Raw genomic sequence first — 17,763 nt, forward strand, 5'->3', positions numbered from 1 at the left:
CACCCAATTTATCATAACCAGCCACATACAACTCAGTGTTATTAGCCTGGGAATGGACAAAACCAGTGGCCCTTCCCATCCATGTAATGCCAGACTGCTGCGGCCTTGTATATGGCAGGTTATTAAAAATGTGGGGGACCCGTCTATTGTTAAATTTGTTAAATTAAAAAAAAAAAACGACGTGGGGGTCCCCCCCATTTTTATAACCAGCCCGATACAACACAGCAGCAGCAGCTTAGCATTACAAGGGTGGGAAGGTCCACTGTTTTTGGCCCTTCCCAGCCTCATAATACCAGCCTACGGCCGCCCCAGTACCCGACCATCACAACAGATGGTCGGGTACTGGATCGTAACAAGCTCTTCCCGGCACCCCTGGTGGTGGTGGGTACCGGGGTAATAATGGGTGCTTAGTGCTAGCCTCTGCACCGGCTAACACTAAGTACCGCCTTAATATTGGACGCTGTCAATCAGCCAACTGCCATTCTAGGCACTAATAAAGTTTAAAAAAAAAACACAAAGAAATCCCCAATAAAACCCTCATTAACCATTTTATTAAAATTTGAAAAAACTTAGATCTACGCAGTAGTCCAACGAATCGAAGATGTAGTCCAACCGGTACATCAAAATCTGCAACAACATAAAATAACAGTTATCAATGTGAACAATACCAATACTTCTACTCACCTACACACATATAAACACGCACACACAAACAAACAAACAAACAAACAAACAAACAAACAACCATACACAAACACACACATATATACACAAACACAACAAGATACACACACACACACACACACACACACATAAACAGACAAACACACACACATATACACGAACTCACACATATACAAACAAAAACCACACATATCCAAACACACATATACACGAACACACACATATACACAAACACACACACACACATATACACAAACACACACACACATATACACAAACACACACACACTCACAAACACATATACACAGTTATACACAAACACAACAAGATATACACAAACACACACATATACACACACATATACACAAACTAACACATATACACAAACACATATACAAACAAAAACATACATACCCAAACAAACAAACAAACAAACAAACAACCATACACAAACACACACATATATACACAAACACAACAAGATACACACACACACACACACACACACACACACACACACATAAACAGACAAACACACACACATATACACGAACTCACACATATACAAACAAAAACACACATATCCAAACACACACATATACACGAACACACACATATACACAAACACACACACACACATATACACAAACACACACACACTTATACACAAACACACACTCACATATACACAAACACATATACACAGTTATACACAAACACAACAAGATATACACAAACACACACACATATACACACACATATACACAAACTAACACATATACACAAACACATATACAAACAAAAACATACATACCCAAACACACACATATACACAAACACACACATATACACAAACACACACATATACAAAAACACACCCATATATACACAAACACACACACACACACATAAACACACACCCATATACACACATATACACAAACACACACATATACAAAAACACACACACACAAACATCTAAACACAAACATATACACAAATACACCCATACATACACACACATATACACAAACATATACACAAACACATATACACAAACACACCCATATATACACAAACACACAAACACACACACACACATATACACAAACACACATATAAAAACAAAAACAGACAAAGACACATACCCAAACACACACATATACACAAACACACACATATACACAAACACACCCATATATACACAAACACACACATACACAAACACACACACACTGTTTCTTTTAAATGCTGCTGGGGAACCCGCTCGATCCACTATATAAGGCTGCGCTACAGTGCAGTATTTAAAAGAAACAGGATCCTGACCTGTCCATAGAGTTTAAGGCAGCACAGAGTATTTCAGGAGATGAGCGTGCAGATTCAGTGCTGCTGTGAACTCTGCTCTTACCATTACGTAGCTCTCAGTCTGTTACCTCTCCTCCACTCCTGTCCTCAAGAACACCTTCACATGATTGGCAAGTCACCACGTAATGGTAAGAGCAGAGTTCACAGCAGCACAGAGTATTTCAGAAGAGGAGCGTGCAGATTCTGTGCTGCTGTGAACTCTGCTCTTACCATTACGTAGCTCAGTCTGTTACCTCTCCTCCACTCCTGTCCTCAAGAACACCTTCACATGATTGGCAAGTCACCACCCCGCACAAGATCTGCACGCTCATCTCCTGAAATACTCTGTGCTGCTGTGAACTCTGCTCTTACCATTACGTGGTGACTTGCCAATCATGTGAAGGTGTTATTGAGGACAGTAGTGGAGGAGAGGTAACAGACTGAGAGCTACGTAATGGTAAGAGCAGAGTTCACAGCAGCACTGAATCTGCACGCTCCTCTCCTGAAATACTCTGTGCTGCCTTAAACTCTGTGGACAGGTCAGGATCCTGTTTCTTTTAAATGCTGCACTGTAGCGCAGCCTTATATAGTGGATCGAGCGGGTTCCCTAGCAGCATTTAAAAGAAACAGGATCCTGACCTGTCCACAGAGTTTAAGGCAGAACAGAGTATTTCAGGAGATGAGCACGGCCGGCCACGGGCAGCCGGTCGTTTTTCCGAGCCGTGCTCCCATTATGCACACGACCGTAAAAACCCCCGTTATTGCGTGTCGTAATTACGACCCGCAATAACGGGCTCATAGACTTCTGTTACCCACGGGTATCTTCCCGTTTTCTCACGGGAAGGTGCCCGTGCCGTTAAAAAAATAGAACATGTTCTATTTTTCTATTTTACGGGCCGTGCTGCTATACTTTATAATGGTAGCACGGCTCGCAAAAGCGGCCGGCTGCCCGTGGCCGGCCGTGCCCGGCCGTGCTCGTAATTACGAGTTGTAATTACGAGCACGGCCCGTAAAATAGATTTCAGCCGATAATAGATTTGCAGGGTAACAGCACATAATTTTAGTTCCCTGCAGCCCTGAGAACTTATTTTGTCTCTCGATTGTAAAGGAGAAATTACAGTATGGTCATATTAGGGGACTGTTATGTAGTAAGTCCTTATATTAGTGTAAATTCCCTAAAAATAATTCCATAAATTAACACATTAACACAATGTAATAACATTCAGAATTTTGATCAAGTAATATAAAAAAAACATGTAAAAGCCATTGAAAATGCCATATTAAGATCTGTAAGTTATAACGAGTGTAGTTAGGTAATCCACCTACACTATATGGCCAATAGTATTTGGACACCTCTCCTAATTATTGAGCCAAGAATCAGCTGGATGGGTGTAAAACACGTCGCCGTTGAATTTTGGAGTAGGGGAAACATGTTCTGTTGAGTAATAAATCACGGTTAACTATCTGGCCATCTAATGGACGAGTTTGCGATTTGTGCCTGCCCGGAGAATGCTACCTACTGGACTGTATAGTGCCTATTATAAAATGGAGTGAAGTTTGTATAATGGTCTGGATTGTTTGTAAGGGGTTGGATTAAATCCCCATTTCTCCAGTAGGGATTAATAAGACTATTTAAACAATTGTATGCTTCCAACTTTGTGGTAATAGTTTGGGTAAGACCCTTTCCTGTCCTAGTATGACTGTGCCCCTGTGCACAAAGAGGGTCCCTAAAGACATGGTTTGACAAGTTCGATGTGGAGGAACTTGGGTATCTGCACTGAACCCGGACCTCAATCCCAACAAAACCTTTGGAGTGAATTGGAAAGGCAATTGCGAGCCAGACCTTTTTGCCCAACATCAGTGTCTCAACCATTGGTGTCCACATACTTTTGGCCATATACTGTAGTGTACCGCGTGTATATCTATTGTGATGTCACCGAGCTTAGGTATAAAGTATAGTGCTGGCCAGAGGGCTGTCATTTATCATGTGGATGTGACCGGTACGGTAAGTACTTTATTATTGCTACGTCTCTAGAACAGTCTCATCTATCAGTCTCTTTATGAATATTGGATTCTTACATGTAATTCTAGTGTATGTCGTGTTATTTTTGTTTTTTATTTGGCATACTTATACACTAGGAAATTGCTTAAATAGCAATATTGTGGCCTGTCACATCTGCTCCATAGACAGAATGCAGATTGCAGACAGAAATTGGTGTCTGTATTCTGCTGGTAGATTCATAAAGCAACCACAAAGCAAAGAATGTAAATCTCTGGGAACTTATTATCACACCCTCCAGTTTATAACACCAGTAATTCTCATAATAAATGTTTATAAGGGAATTCATATTTATGAATTTTAGGTTTTCTGTCTGTAGACTACTATTTATATATCAGGTCAATCCTGAATATTAGCTGGTATGGCTATTCAACCAACCTACATCAGGTGCTGCTATTGTGATGTCTTGAGATGAGTCTAGATAGCCGTGTTTCTTACTGCGTCTATGGTAGTATTGGTTTTATTACAAGATTTAAACTATTTGATGTTTGAATCATGTACATAAATAAATGATTATAAGGAGTATTGCTTTTTTTTTATTTTTTTTAGTAATAAAATATTAGTAAGTCCAGGAATAAACAGCCTGATAGCATTCGTCAGACTAAATTGTAGAAGGATAGTGCTAATCCCCTGGAAACGTGTCCTTATTAACAATTGAAATTAATAATTATGTATATAATCATAATAATAATAATAATAACAATAAAAAAGATAACAATAAAAAGTATTTACTACTAACTCCAATTACTTAGGTTCTAAATTCTGATTATCAATTAATATAAAAAAAAATTCAACCCTTTAAAATGCCATATGGTCAATTTAACAACCAATACATTGTTTCAGCTTACAAACCTAATACAATGTTATCAACAGGGGCTCCCAGGTCATGTGATCCTCTGACACTTATGATTGACAATATTCTGTTATAGGAATACCCTATTTAATAACTAATTTTTACAGCTAGTTTCATCACAAGTAACGACTCCCTTATAGTTTTCTGGTCTTTCTAGGTCTTGCTGTTGGATTGACACTGTGTTACTTACTGTGTTGCTTATACGGTTAGTGATTTGTCCTATTTTCGGAGAACTAGAGGCGATTAGTCAAATTCTATCTTGACTGTCTCCTGGTTTTCTACCAAGGACATTGGTGCAGTTTTGCATCCGGGCATTAAACAACCATGCCCTTTTGGAAAAAATCTAAGAAATATCATGTCTCCCAAATTCCTGATAAAGGAAATCTGATGGGAGACATACCAACTATGGAGGAGCCTAACATCTCGCTCCAGAAGTATTCTGTCATCAAAGATATGGCAGATGAAAAATCCAGCGATCTTAGTCACAGCAAATATTGTGACATTACGTCAAAGAACACCAAGAAGAGCGCATTCAGCCTGCTGACCCGCCTGCGCTCCAAAAATATCCGTAAAAGGTATGTAACTAATAATTCTCATACATTGCTCAGATATCCAGAGCTGTGGTATAACAGTCACTAGATCTTTAATTCTCCCCATATCTTCACAGAAACTTTGGCAGCAGTGCTGTGATCGGCGCTAGAGAACTGGATCGCTATTTCCCAGATAGACGGTTGAGACTATATGTTGCCACCTGGAATATGGAGGGAAAGGTGAGAAGTAATGTACAATATTTATTGTGACCCATCAGTGTGCCCGAGCTCAAGTTGGATGAAATGGGCCAGTAACCATGTCTCTTTAGTTTGTAGTTGAATATCACATAGACAGGTTATATTCTACCCTATGTCAGTTGAGTTGGCGCTCTTTGTATACAATATTAATGTTTGTATATTTTGAACAGGATTACCCGCAAAATGTGGAGGATCTGCTATTACCATCAGATGATACGAAAGACATTTATGTTATTGGCGTTCAGGAAGGATGTCCAAACAGGTAAGTCTTCTCAGGTTGTCTTACACCAGCCTATGACTGCAGATGGACTGCAGGGCGGCTGATACAAATTCTCTCTCAATGCTCTAGTTATTGTATTATCACTCCTTAATTTTCAAAATGTATCCCCAGAGGTTATTATATGGAGTGTTGATACAGATGAGTTGAGTATCTTAATCTTGTGTCATTTATTAATATTTAAATCTGAAATTGTGTCTTCTTGTAGACGGGAATGGGAGATAAAATTACAGGAGACCCTTGGACCACACTATGTATTATACCACTCCTCAGGGCTCGGAGTCCTGTATCTCACCATCTTTGTTCGACGGGAACTAATCTGGTTCTGCTCAGGTAAGATTCACATTCCTACATCTACATAAGAAGTCTTGAATGTAGTCATTAGCTGGAACATCTTATTTAGTTATTAGAATTAGATGCCTAAGAGCTTGGCTCTCAGATTCTTGACTTCTGAGTATTGGAGATCTAGAAGTTCACACCACAGTTACAAAGTATGAAATTATGTTCTAGTAATATTTCCATAGTTTAATTGGAAATAATTTCTATTCCATTGTTGCATGTAGTACTCTTAACCACTGACCCGTCTTTTTGTGTTTAATTTCTTATACAGAGGTAGAGCACACCCATGTAACAACCAGGCTATTCCACCATGTGAAAACTAAAGGAGCCTTGGGTGTTGCCTTCACCGTCTTTGGAACATCTTTCCTTTTTATTAATTCACATCTGAGATGTAAGTATTTACAATATTAATATATGACCATGTACAGTTTTACTTTGTATAAAATTGCTGCTATTTGATGATAAACTGAAAAATATGGGATGATATGAAGAGATCTGTACTCAGGGCCGGCCTTAGGGTAGATGGCGCCCCGTGCGAAATTATCTTTCGGCGCCCCACGCCATTATAAAAAATGCCCCATAAAAAAGCATAATTCCTCCCCACAGTATAATGCCCTATATAGTGCCCCCACACAGTGTAATGCCCCTTTAGTGCCCCACACACAGTATAATAATAATATTTAATAATGTAATATATTATAACACCTTCAAGGACACAGTATTTTGTCCTCTAATTGTGCCCACACAGTGTTATGCCCCCTAAGTGCCACACACATTATATTGCCCCCTGTAGTGCCCCTACACAGTATGATGTCCTCCACAGAGTATAATGCCCCCACAGCCCCCCTAGTAGAAAGTGCCCCCTGTAGATTGTGCCGTACAGCCTCCCTGTAGACAGTGCCATAATTCCCCACCTCCTCCTTGTAGACAGTGCCATACAGCCCCCATCTGCCCCTTGTAGTGTCATACAGCCCCCATCTGCCCCTTGTATTGCCATACAGCCCCCCATCTGCCCCTTGTAGTGTCATACAGCGCCACCTCCCCCTTGTACACAGTGCCCCCCACCGCCCCCTTGTAGACAGTGTCATACAGCACCCACCTCCCCATTGTAGAAAGTGACATACAGCCCCCACCTCCCCCTTGTAGACAGTGCCATACTGCCCCCCACCTCCACCTGACAGGATCCTTGCGTAGGCCGGCTTGATCCAGAGATGTCATCACGCCGACTGCGCAGGGATCCTGTCCCTGCGCCTCATAGGCTGCAGGCGCCGCTGTAGCCTGCTACAGAGTTTCCCAACCTTTTCGGACTTGAGCCACCCCATGAAAAAAAAAAATCCTCAGGGCCCCCCTACCAAAATTTGTTTAGAGAAAGACAGAAAATAGCTAAAAATAAGCACTACATTCTTAGGGTATGTTCACACAGCGTTTTTTGTAAGGCAGAAAAAATCTGCTTTTGAATTGACAGCGATATTTGATGGGGTTTTTTTAGCGTTTTTTTTTAAGCCGTTGAAGCGAATGCAAAAGACGCAGCAAAAAAAGCTCCAAACGAGCGCCACATCTATTTTCTTCCTACTATTAATTTCAATTGGAGGTCAGAGGTGGAAACCACCTATGGGGGACTCACAGTAAAATGACCATCAGCCCCTCCACTCACAGTAAGGCTGGGTTCACACACACTATTTACGGACGTAATTCGGGCGTTATAGCCCCGAATTACGTCCGAAAATGCGGCTAAAAAGCATCGGCAAACATCTGCCCATTCATTTGAATGGGTCTTACGATATTCTGTGCCGACGGTCATTTTTTTTACGCGCCGCTGTCAAAAGACGGCGCGTAAAAGAGACGCCCGCGTCAAAGAAAAGCCTGTCACTTCTTCAGACGTAATTGGAGCCGTTTTCCCTTGACTCCATGGAAAAACAGCTCCAATTACGTCCGTAATGGACGCAGCGAAAAGCGCCTGCACATGCCATTACGTCTGATATTCCGGAGCCGTTTTCTCCTGAAAACAGCTCCGTAATTTCAGCCGTAATGGACGCTGCCGTGTGAACATACCCTAAAATGACCATCAGACCGTCCACTCACAGTAAAACGACCATTAGCCCCCCACTCACAGTAAAACTACCATCAGCCCCCCACTCACAGTAAAATGACCATCAGCCCCCACTCACAGTAAAATGACCATCAGCCCGCCACTCACAGATGCCCCCTGTAGATAGTACCACACAGCCCATTGTAGGTAGTGCCACACAGCCCCCTTGTAGGTCGTGCCACACAGCCCCCTTGTAGGTCGTGCCACACAGCCCCCTTGTAGGTCGTGCCACACAGCCCCCTTGCTGCACAGCCCCCTTGTAGGTCGTGCCACACAGCCCTCTTTTAGTTCGTGCCACACAGCCCCCTGTAGGTAGTAGGGATGTCACGATACCTGAATTTGGACTTCGATACCGATACTTTGTGTAGTATTGCAATTTCGATACCAAAACGATACTTTGCCAACAGTAATAAAAAAAAGTTCTTCCATTTTCTGATGTGAGGCGCGAGGTGTGATGCTGAATTTAACCTCCATTTGCCTCACATTAATAGTAATTAACCCCATCATGTTTCTCAGTCATAATGGGTTAATATGTAAGGTACATGATGGGGTTAATTACTATTAATTTGAGGCACATGGAGGTTAAATTCATCACACCTCGGGCCTCACATTAATAAGTGAAAGAAGTTTTTTTTTATTTAATTTTTTACAGCGTACACATCATAAATGACGCAAAAAATTGTTGTGCAGGTTATTACGGCCGCGCCAATACCGAATGTGTGTATTTTATGTATTGAGACTTATTTTAATACTTATTGTAAAAAAGGCGTATGTGTATTTTTTTAAATTTAACATTACTTTATGTTTTTACTTTATTTTTAAACTTTAATATACTGGCATATATCAGATATGTGCCAGTACATTATCCTGTGTATGTATAGTACACAGGCAGTTGTTAGGACATACCTAAGTATGCCCTAACAACAGGAAATATGGTAAGACGGCACTGGGGTCCATCAATGGACCCTGGGCTGTCTGCCCATATATGGTATGGCCCTCAATTGCGTCACAGGAATTCCCTGTGACGCTATCCAAGAGTAATCCCCCCTCCTCACTTTCCCCTGAATGCTGCAGTCAGCTTTGATCGCAGCATTCAGGAGAATAGCGGCGGAGATGAGCGGTTTCTCTGATCTCCGCCGTTATAGAGCGGGGATGCCGCTGTGTAATACAGTCATTGCCCCGCTCCTGACAGAAGTGTGTGCGCGGTCAGCATGAGGTAATGCGGCTGGCGCTGCACTAATGAGCGGCGGCGCAGACACCGAAGACAGAACATGGGGGTGTTTTGCAGTGCGGCCGCCATGTTCTGTTTTCAGTGCCGCCGCTCATTAGTGCAGCGCTGGCCAAATTGCATCATCCTCGCGGCACCTACTTGTCAGGACTCAGGAGCGGGGCAATGGCTGTATTACACAGCTGCAGCCCCGCTCTCATTCATCATGTATTACTATACTTAGCTGTGTGGCTCGAACCATTTGGGGATGCACAGTATCGAAGTTTCGATGCATTGTGCATCCCTAGTAAGTAGTGCCACAAATCCCCCCCTTGCCGCACAGCCCCCTTGTAGGTAGTGCCACACAGATCCCTTGTAGTGCCACACACACCCTTGTAGGTAGTGCCACACAGCCCCCATGTAGGTAGCACTCCCTTCCTGTAGATAGCGCCACTGTAGCTCCCTGTGGCTGGGGATTCTGCTCCTTGATGGAGTGCTTGATGTCTCTGTCCATATGTGAACAGTGACATCAGGGGCAACTAACTCCTGAAGCGGAATCCCTGTCCTCAGCGTTGACGTCTCTGTCCATTTAGTCGGGGGGTGCCATCTACAGGGGTTCTGCAAAAATATCTCCTCCTCCTCCTCACATCCACTTTGCGTTATGAGGAGGAGGAGAGAAAGCACGTCTGTGGCAGTTGTCCAGAGGAGTGTCGCGGCACCCCTGGAGGGTTCTCATGGGAACCTCATGCTGGGAACCACCAGCCAAGTAGATCGCAGAGCAGGGAGATACCTCCCTGCTCTGCTATAGTGTTCAATAGTATCTGCGTCTTTAGCAGGGCCGTATTTACAACTCACGCTGCCCTAGGCACTAAGCCTGAATATACACCCATTAAAGGCCTATTTAGTTGAGCCAATTATCATCATGATTCGCTAGTTTCTGACCAATTATAATGATATTTGGTCAGTGTTAACAAAGGAGAAGATCAATAATAAAAATTTTGCTTATCGTTATTCTCTAATGAGAAAAAAACAGGTAATACACCCGGCCGTAGTCATAGCGATGTGTATTCTGTTCTGAGCGTAGCCCGGCCTCCAGGGATGACGATGCATCCCATGTGACAGCTGCAGCCAATCAAAGGCTGCAGCGGTCACATGGACTACAGCGTCATCGCAGGAGGCGGGGCTACGCTCAGAGAGAGAGAGAAAGGGACTACGGCTGGGAGTATTAGCTTTTTTTAAAATTTATTTCTGCAGTCTTTCCGCCCAAAAAACGACACCAAAATTTGGTGCTCTTTTTCAGGTGAAATTCCCTGCGGTTCTTAGGACGTATACACTGTGGTTTTACGTATCCACCCTGTGTGTTCCTACCCTTATAATCAAGTTGCTCTCCCCCACAAATATTATCTCTAATGGCTTATTCAGACGAACGGGAATTACGTCCGTGCAACGCGCGTGATTTTCATGCACGTCGCACGGACCTATGTTAGTCTATGGGGCCGTGCAGACATGTGCGTGATTTTTACGCTGCGTGAGTCCGCTGCGTAAAAGTCACGACATGTCCGTTCTTTGAGCGTTTTTTGCGCATCATGCACCCATTGAAGTCAACGGGTGCGTGAAAACCACGCATGCCACACGGAAGTACTTCCATGCGAACAGCGTGATTCGCGCAACAGCAGTGAAAAGGATGAATGAAAACAGAAAAACACCACGTGCTTTTCTGTTTACAAACATCCAAATGGAGTGTCATAATGATGGCGGCTGCGCAAAAAGCACACAGCCGCGCATCATATGCTGCTGCCACACGGAGCTGTCAAATGCATTTTGCGCAGGCAAAACGCCGCGTTTTTTGCCTGCGCAAAAGGCACACACACGCTCGTGTGAATCCAGCCTAAGGGTAAGGCCACACGGAGCGGCCCTGACATGGTCGCAACGCAGCTAACAACCACGCCAGCACCATGTTCAGTGCGGCTGTCAAACAGCCTGTTAGTGGCCGCACGTATTCCAGTTACATTCGCATGCGCACTGCCGCTCCATTCATTCTCTATGGGAGCGCCGGAGATAGCCGAGTGCAGTGTTCTGCTTTTTCCGGCGCTCCCATAGAGAATGAATAGGGGGTAAGTTGTTGTCATTTGCTAAATCGTGCGGCCATAAAGGGTATATTAATTCATGGCCGCACGATTTTGCAGATAAAGGGACGGTTTACCCGCGTTAACGTGCGGCTATGAATTAATACACCCTTTATGGCCGCACGATTTTGCAAATTACAACAACTTACCCCCTATTCATTCTCTATGGGAGCGCCGGAAAAAGCAGAACACTGCACTCGGCTATCTACGGCGCTCCCATAGAGAATGAATGGAGCGTCAGTGCGCATGCGAATGTAACCGGAATACCCCTTAACGAGGTATTTGACAGCCGCTCCTACATAGTGCCAGCGTGGTTGTTGGCCGCGTTGCGACAGTGTGAGGGCCGCTCCGTGTGGCCGTACCCTAAAGAATCCTTTCTCCCCATACAGAACGCTAAGTTCCCCTCCCCCATGATTCATAATAAGCTCCTACACCACAAAATAAACTATACAGAAGTCCCCCTCCCCACAAAATACATTTATAAAGAATCCCCCCACTCCTATAGCATTTAGGGCAATGTCCCCTCACCCTCAAAATCTATCAGTAAAAAATACACACTCAAAGTACCTCTAACCTAGTCTCCCCTCCCCCACAAAATAGATCTTTTAAAGAAAAAACATCCTGTTACACATCACTAAAAGCCCCCTCTTTCCTCCTCCCTCACACAGCACATAAATAAACATAAATTAAGCTAAAGCTGCTGCTCTTCTTACCTGACTCTGGAGCTCCGTGGAGGAGTCTTCACTGGGGCAGCAGCACAGCAGGAAGGAGCTGCGTGAGGTGCTGAGTGTGTGTGACACTGCAGTACAGGCTGTGCTGTTTGGTGGAGCAGACAGAAGCACCTGCTGCTCCTCCAATCAGCGCTCACTTCACGCAGCAGTGCAGAGGAAGGAACATTTCTCCTCTCTTCTGCTCGTACCCACTGGCGCCCCCCTTACAGCATGGCGGCCGGCGCCCTGTGCGACCGCACGTGTCGCACATAGCTAAGGCCGGCCATGTCTGTACTAATAATGTTTTGGTAAAAATAAAAGGTTTGTTCCTGTTTGATCAAACTCTTTCTAATCTATCAATCTCATTCTATGTTGTGAGTGGCCAGTAATACAGATACACGCAGGTACAATTAGTGCAGGAGGGGGTGGCGGCGGCTGGTTTCAGTTGCGCCGCCTCCCCCTCAGAGAGGCAGCAGGGCGGACGGTGCAGCCGTATAATCCCTCACACCCACCCCTCCTCTCCATTAGCTGCAGTGGCGCGCTGCAATTTTTTTTTTTTTTTAAATAATATGCGATTCGGGCCGCCCATATGATCATCCGCCACTGCTAATATGTATTTTTTTGTTGGCAGTTGGGGCAGTCAACAAGAGGATCCAGGACTATAAAACCATCACTGAGGGTCTCCGTCTGCCTCAAATTATTCCGGAAAGAATCAACTCCAATGCCTGTGAGTATTACTTATGTGGTGGAACCTAAGGATCCTTTTATCTCTCTATTTGTCTCCATTGAGTCTAATGCAGTCATGTGCTATAATTTCTTTATTTTTTTTTATTCTACAGTGGACGTCACCAGCCGCTTTGATCGGGTGTTTTGGTTTGGAGACCTCAATTTTCAACTTAAAGAGGACAGAAAAAATGTGGAATCTCTTCTACAGAAGATCGAAGGAAAAGATATGTCCAGTCTCCTCAAACACGACCATCTGAATGAAGCCAAGAACAATGGTATATTTACTAGTAGACAGATCTCTATCACTCCTCAACCTTCATTAAAGGGGTTCTCCACCTTCTGACAACTGATGACCTATCCACCGGATAGGTCATCAGTATATCATCGGTGCGGGTCCGACACCTGGACGCTGCACCGTTAAGCTGCTCCAGTGGCCTGCGGGCACCGGATGTTATGGCACACAATGCTATGTACGGAGCCGGAAGCAGTTGGCTCCTTACATAGCATAGCTGCCATGATGCATAACTGCAGGTCTGCCTCCTATTCACTTGAATTCCGTGGCCGTCGCCAACTGCATCCGGCATGTACGTCCGGTGCTCAAAGGCACCGGACCAGCTGATTAGTGCAGGGTCCGGGTGTCGGACCACAACAGATCATGTACTGATGACCTATCTGGTGAGTATGTCATCAGTTGTCAGAAGTTGGAAAACCCCTTTAATACCACAACCACTTCCACAGATTAATACAAATCACTGACATGATGGTTGATATGTTCCCCAAATTCTTATATAGTGCTAAAATTATCAATTGCTCCTTTTTTTTTTTAATACTGACCACTTTTTTTTTCTTTCAACGTAAGGGTCCATATTTCTAGGCTTCAAGGAGCACACCATTGATTTCCTTCCTACATATAAGTTTGACATTGGCACAGACACCTATGATACATCAGCAAAGCAGAGAATTCCATCATATACGGTAAGATATCTTATTTCCAGGTCTACAGAGCTTGAGAGACAATAGAATCCATGGGCCAGAGCACCCATTATATAATGAATCCCCTCCCCCAATGTAATGAATTGTTGTTATTATTATAGCTGGAAGAGTAATTTCTTATGAACAAAGCTTTCAGTTAATTTTACTTTTATGTAGTGAGTTTGTCATCACAGAATCCCAGTGTAATATGTCGTTGCCCAGCATGGGTCAAGGATACTTATTTAATGAAATCTGTGTGACCAAGTCAAACCTAAAATGCAATAAAGTCTCAATATTCTACAATATAAATAAAGTAGGCCCAACATTTAGGTCTGTGTTGTTTTGCAGTTTAATAATATATTATAATATGATTTCACTAATGATATTTGTTATTTTCATGACCTCTACAGGACAGGGTGTTGTTTAAAAGCCAATGTGAGGGAGATGTGCGAGTCCTGAGATACGACTCTTGCCCTGTTTTGAAGACCTCAGACCACCGACCTGTTTTTGGCATCTTTGAAGTAAAGATCAGGCCCGGTTCAGATGAGTAAGTCATGTTTTCCTCCATGTTGTTGGTATGATACTTTCAGTAGCTGTCATTACTACATGGTCCTTATAGCCAGAGCTCACACTTTGGGGCAGGTGGCTGTACACCTTGGTGACAGCACTGGAGGATTATAGGATGTGAAACTAAGCAAAGTGTGGTTACCTGCTAACATTATCATATGTCTTACATAAATATATTTCTCATTCCAGCATCCCCTTGGCTGGTGGACGCTTTGATCGTAAAATCTATGTAACGGGCATTAGGAGGAAAGGACAAAAAAAGTAGCTGCATCTGTTCATGTCCTTACAGGTAAGAGCTTTGTAGTTGTCTATTATGTTTGCGGTGAAAATGTTCTTCCATCTCTTAGGTTTTCCTCTGTATCTGTAATTTATTTTATCAACTAATTTAACTAAAGTGTAAATAAGTATTTTCAATCGTAAAATTCCAACTCCTTGCATTCAGACACTTTTTCATTTCTGAATGAAGGTTGTGGGCTTTGGGGAACAACTTCCCCAACTGTAAGCATGTATGTAGTATAGTACAATGAGTTTCCTAAAGGAACCGGTCATCTGAATGGATGGAACAACTGGATTTTATGATGCATTAGCTTCTAAGCAAAAATGATGGATACAAGGAAAATTGTTATTGATGGAAGACATTACTTGGCATCTTGCAGAACTCCTAAGGAACAGTTACAATCTCCGGGGCATAAAACATCGGAACATTAGAAAGTTCCCGTAACATGCTGAAGAGCGCAGCTCTAGGTCAGACCCACTGCTTGTATCAACCATCTTCAAGGTTTGTAGTGTGACGCCAAGGATCAATTAAGAAATTTATTTACCTCAAATCACCTTAAAAAGTCTTCTAGATTTTGTGTCTGCTAAGAAACACACATTATAGAACATTAATAGCAAATATTTGTCTTGCAGCATAAACATCAATTCCGCAGTACATCTGGCGAGAATAGCGCTCCCTGTCACCGGAGGAGCCACCATCAATGCTGATAGAAAGGTAAGTTCCTCTGGATGTGTCCCCTCTCTATATTTATCAAGCAGCCTGAATGATCAATATTTAATAGGGTTGTGTGCTTCTCCCCCCAGAACAAGTCAGCAGATATCAACAGAACATCAACACCAATAACAACCAAGGGCAGAATCCGCCATCTTACAAGAATTCCAATGGCGAGACTTAACATTTCTACAACATCTGTCATAGAAGAGACATCAATGTGGTCACCAGGGCATCAATATCACCCAGAAGACCAGGTTCAGAACAGGACAATATGTCATCTCTTCTTGTGTCTGTGGAATCCAGATTTTCCACCCCTTACTGATACTACAGTATATACTGTGACATATTCCGTAGTTTTTGTTGAATCTTGTATTACCATCATCTTTACCATTATATATTTTGATCCACAAAAACCTTAAATAAATCTTTAACATCAATCCATAAGTGTGACTGGTAATTGTTATGTGCGCGGCTGTAACTTAACACAGTGTATACATTTCACCTAACCGACCCTTCACAGCGCTATTTGTGTGACATCGCGTTTAATCCAGTGGTAGGTGACAGGACATTGTATCATATGTACACAATACAGAGTGTATGGAACGTGCCACCATAAGTACTGGATTATATACTGTAGGACAAGGAGTGACAGGAGATGTAAAACATTGATATATTTGATAGTTGCTTAACCCCTTAAGGACGCAGCCTAGTTTGGGCCTTAGGGCTCAGAGCCCATTTTTCAAATCTCATTGGTGTGCAAGAGCAGTAATGATCCCAATTTCCCAGCTGCTATTGAGTTGTTGAATTTATTAAAACGTAACTTTTATTATTTTAATTTAGAAATGAAGCGCAGCAGAGAGAAGAAAGACGTACAACATTGAGGTGAGTTAAAATGGTTCCAAGTCGGTTAGCGTAACGTTTGAGATCCAATGTGTATTAGGGTCTCATAAGAATAAAGTAGCAGGCGCAGTCAGCAGCTGCAGACTGCTAGAGAGCCTCTTTGTCACACAGGGTAAGATGCAGTAGCTTGTGCCGACTAGGATTATTAAAAGAGCGCTAGCCCCCACGACATGTTTCGCTGCTTCAGACCATTAGCCCCGAATTTATCCCCTGAGGACGCTGCTGAAGCAGCGAAACATGCCATCTTACAAGAATTCCAATGGCGAGACTTAACATTTCTACAACATCTGTCATAGAAGAGACATCAATGTGGTCACCAGGGCATCAATATCACCCAGAAGACCAGGTTCAGAACGTCTCAAACATTACGCTAACCGACTTGGAACCATTTTAACTCACCTCAATGTTGTACGTCTTTCTTCTCTCTGCTGCGCTTCATTTCTAAATTAAAATAATAAAAGTTACGTTTTAATAAATTCAACAACTCAATAGCAGCTGGGAAATTGGGATCATTACTGCTCTTGCACACCAATTTGCTTTTGTATATAATCCATCCCTGCCAGCTACTAGGGTCTGCGCTATTTCTTTTGACATTTTTCAAATCTGACATATTTAACTTTATGTGGTAATAACGTCGGTATGCTTAAACCTATCCAAGCGATTCTGGGATTGTTTTCTCGTGAGACATTGGGCTTTATATTAGCTGTAAAATTTTGTTGATATGTTCAGTGTTTATTAGTGAAAAATTGCAAAATTTAGAGAAAATTTAGAAAAAATTGAATTTTTCTAAAGTAAAAAAATGCATCTGCTTGTAAAACAGATGGTTATACCACCCAAAATAGTTACTAGTTCACATTTCCCATAATTCTACTTTAGATTGGCATCATTTTTTTAACATTGTTTGATTTTTCTTGGATGTTACAAGGCTTAGAACATAAACAGCAATTTCTCATATTTTTAAGAAAATTTCAAAAGCCTTTTTTTTAAGGTACCTGTTCAGTTCTGAAGTGGCTTTGAGGCACCTATGTATTAGAAACACCCACAAAACTCCCCGTTTTAAAAACGAGACCCCTCAAAGTATTCAAAACAGCATTTAGAAAGTATTTTTTAACCCTTTAGGCATTTCACAG

The 17,763-nt window shown here is 42.6% G+C and overlaps 1 long non-coding RNA gene across 1 annotated transcript; it reads left to right on the forward strand.

Moving 5' to 3' along the window:
• The first annotated feature begins 6,221 nt into the window (after positions 1-6,221).
• On the forward strand, positions 6,222-13,158 carry LOC142741259 (uncharacterized). The gene is made up of 3 exons (XR_012881050.1): positions 6,222-6,339; positions 6,617-6,736; positions 13,109-13,158. It is a non-coding gene; the product is annotated as an uncharacterized LOC142741259 (long non-coding RNA).
• Positions 13,159-17,763: the final 4,605 nt, after the last annotated feature.

The sequence above is a fragment of the Rhinoderma darwinii genome, chromosome 2 (assembly GCF_050947455.1).
Source record: "Rhinoderma darwinii isolate aRhiDar2 chromosome 2, aRhiDar2.hap1, whole genome shotgun sequence".
NCBI lineage: Eukaryota > Metazoa > Chordata > Amphibia > Anura > Rhinodermatidae > Rhinoderma > Rhinoderma darwinii.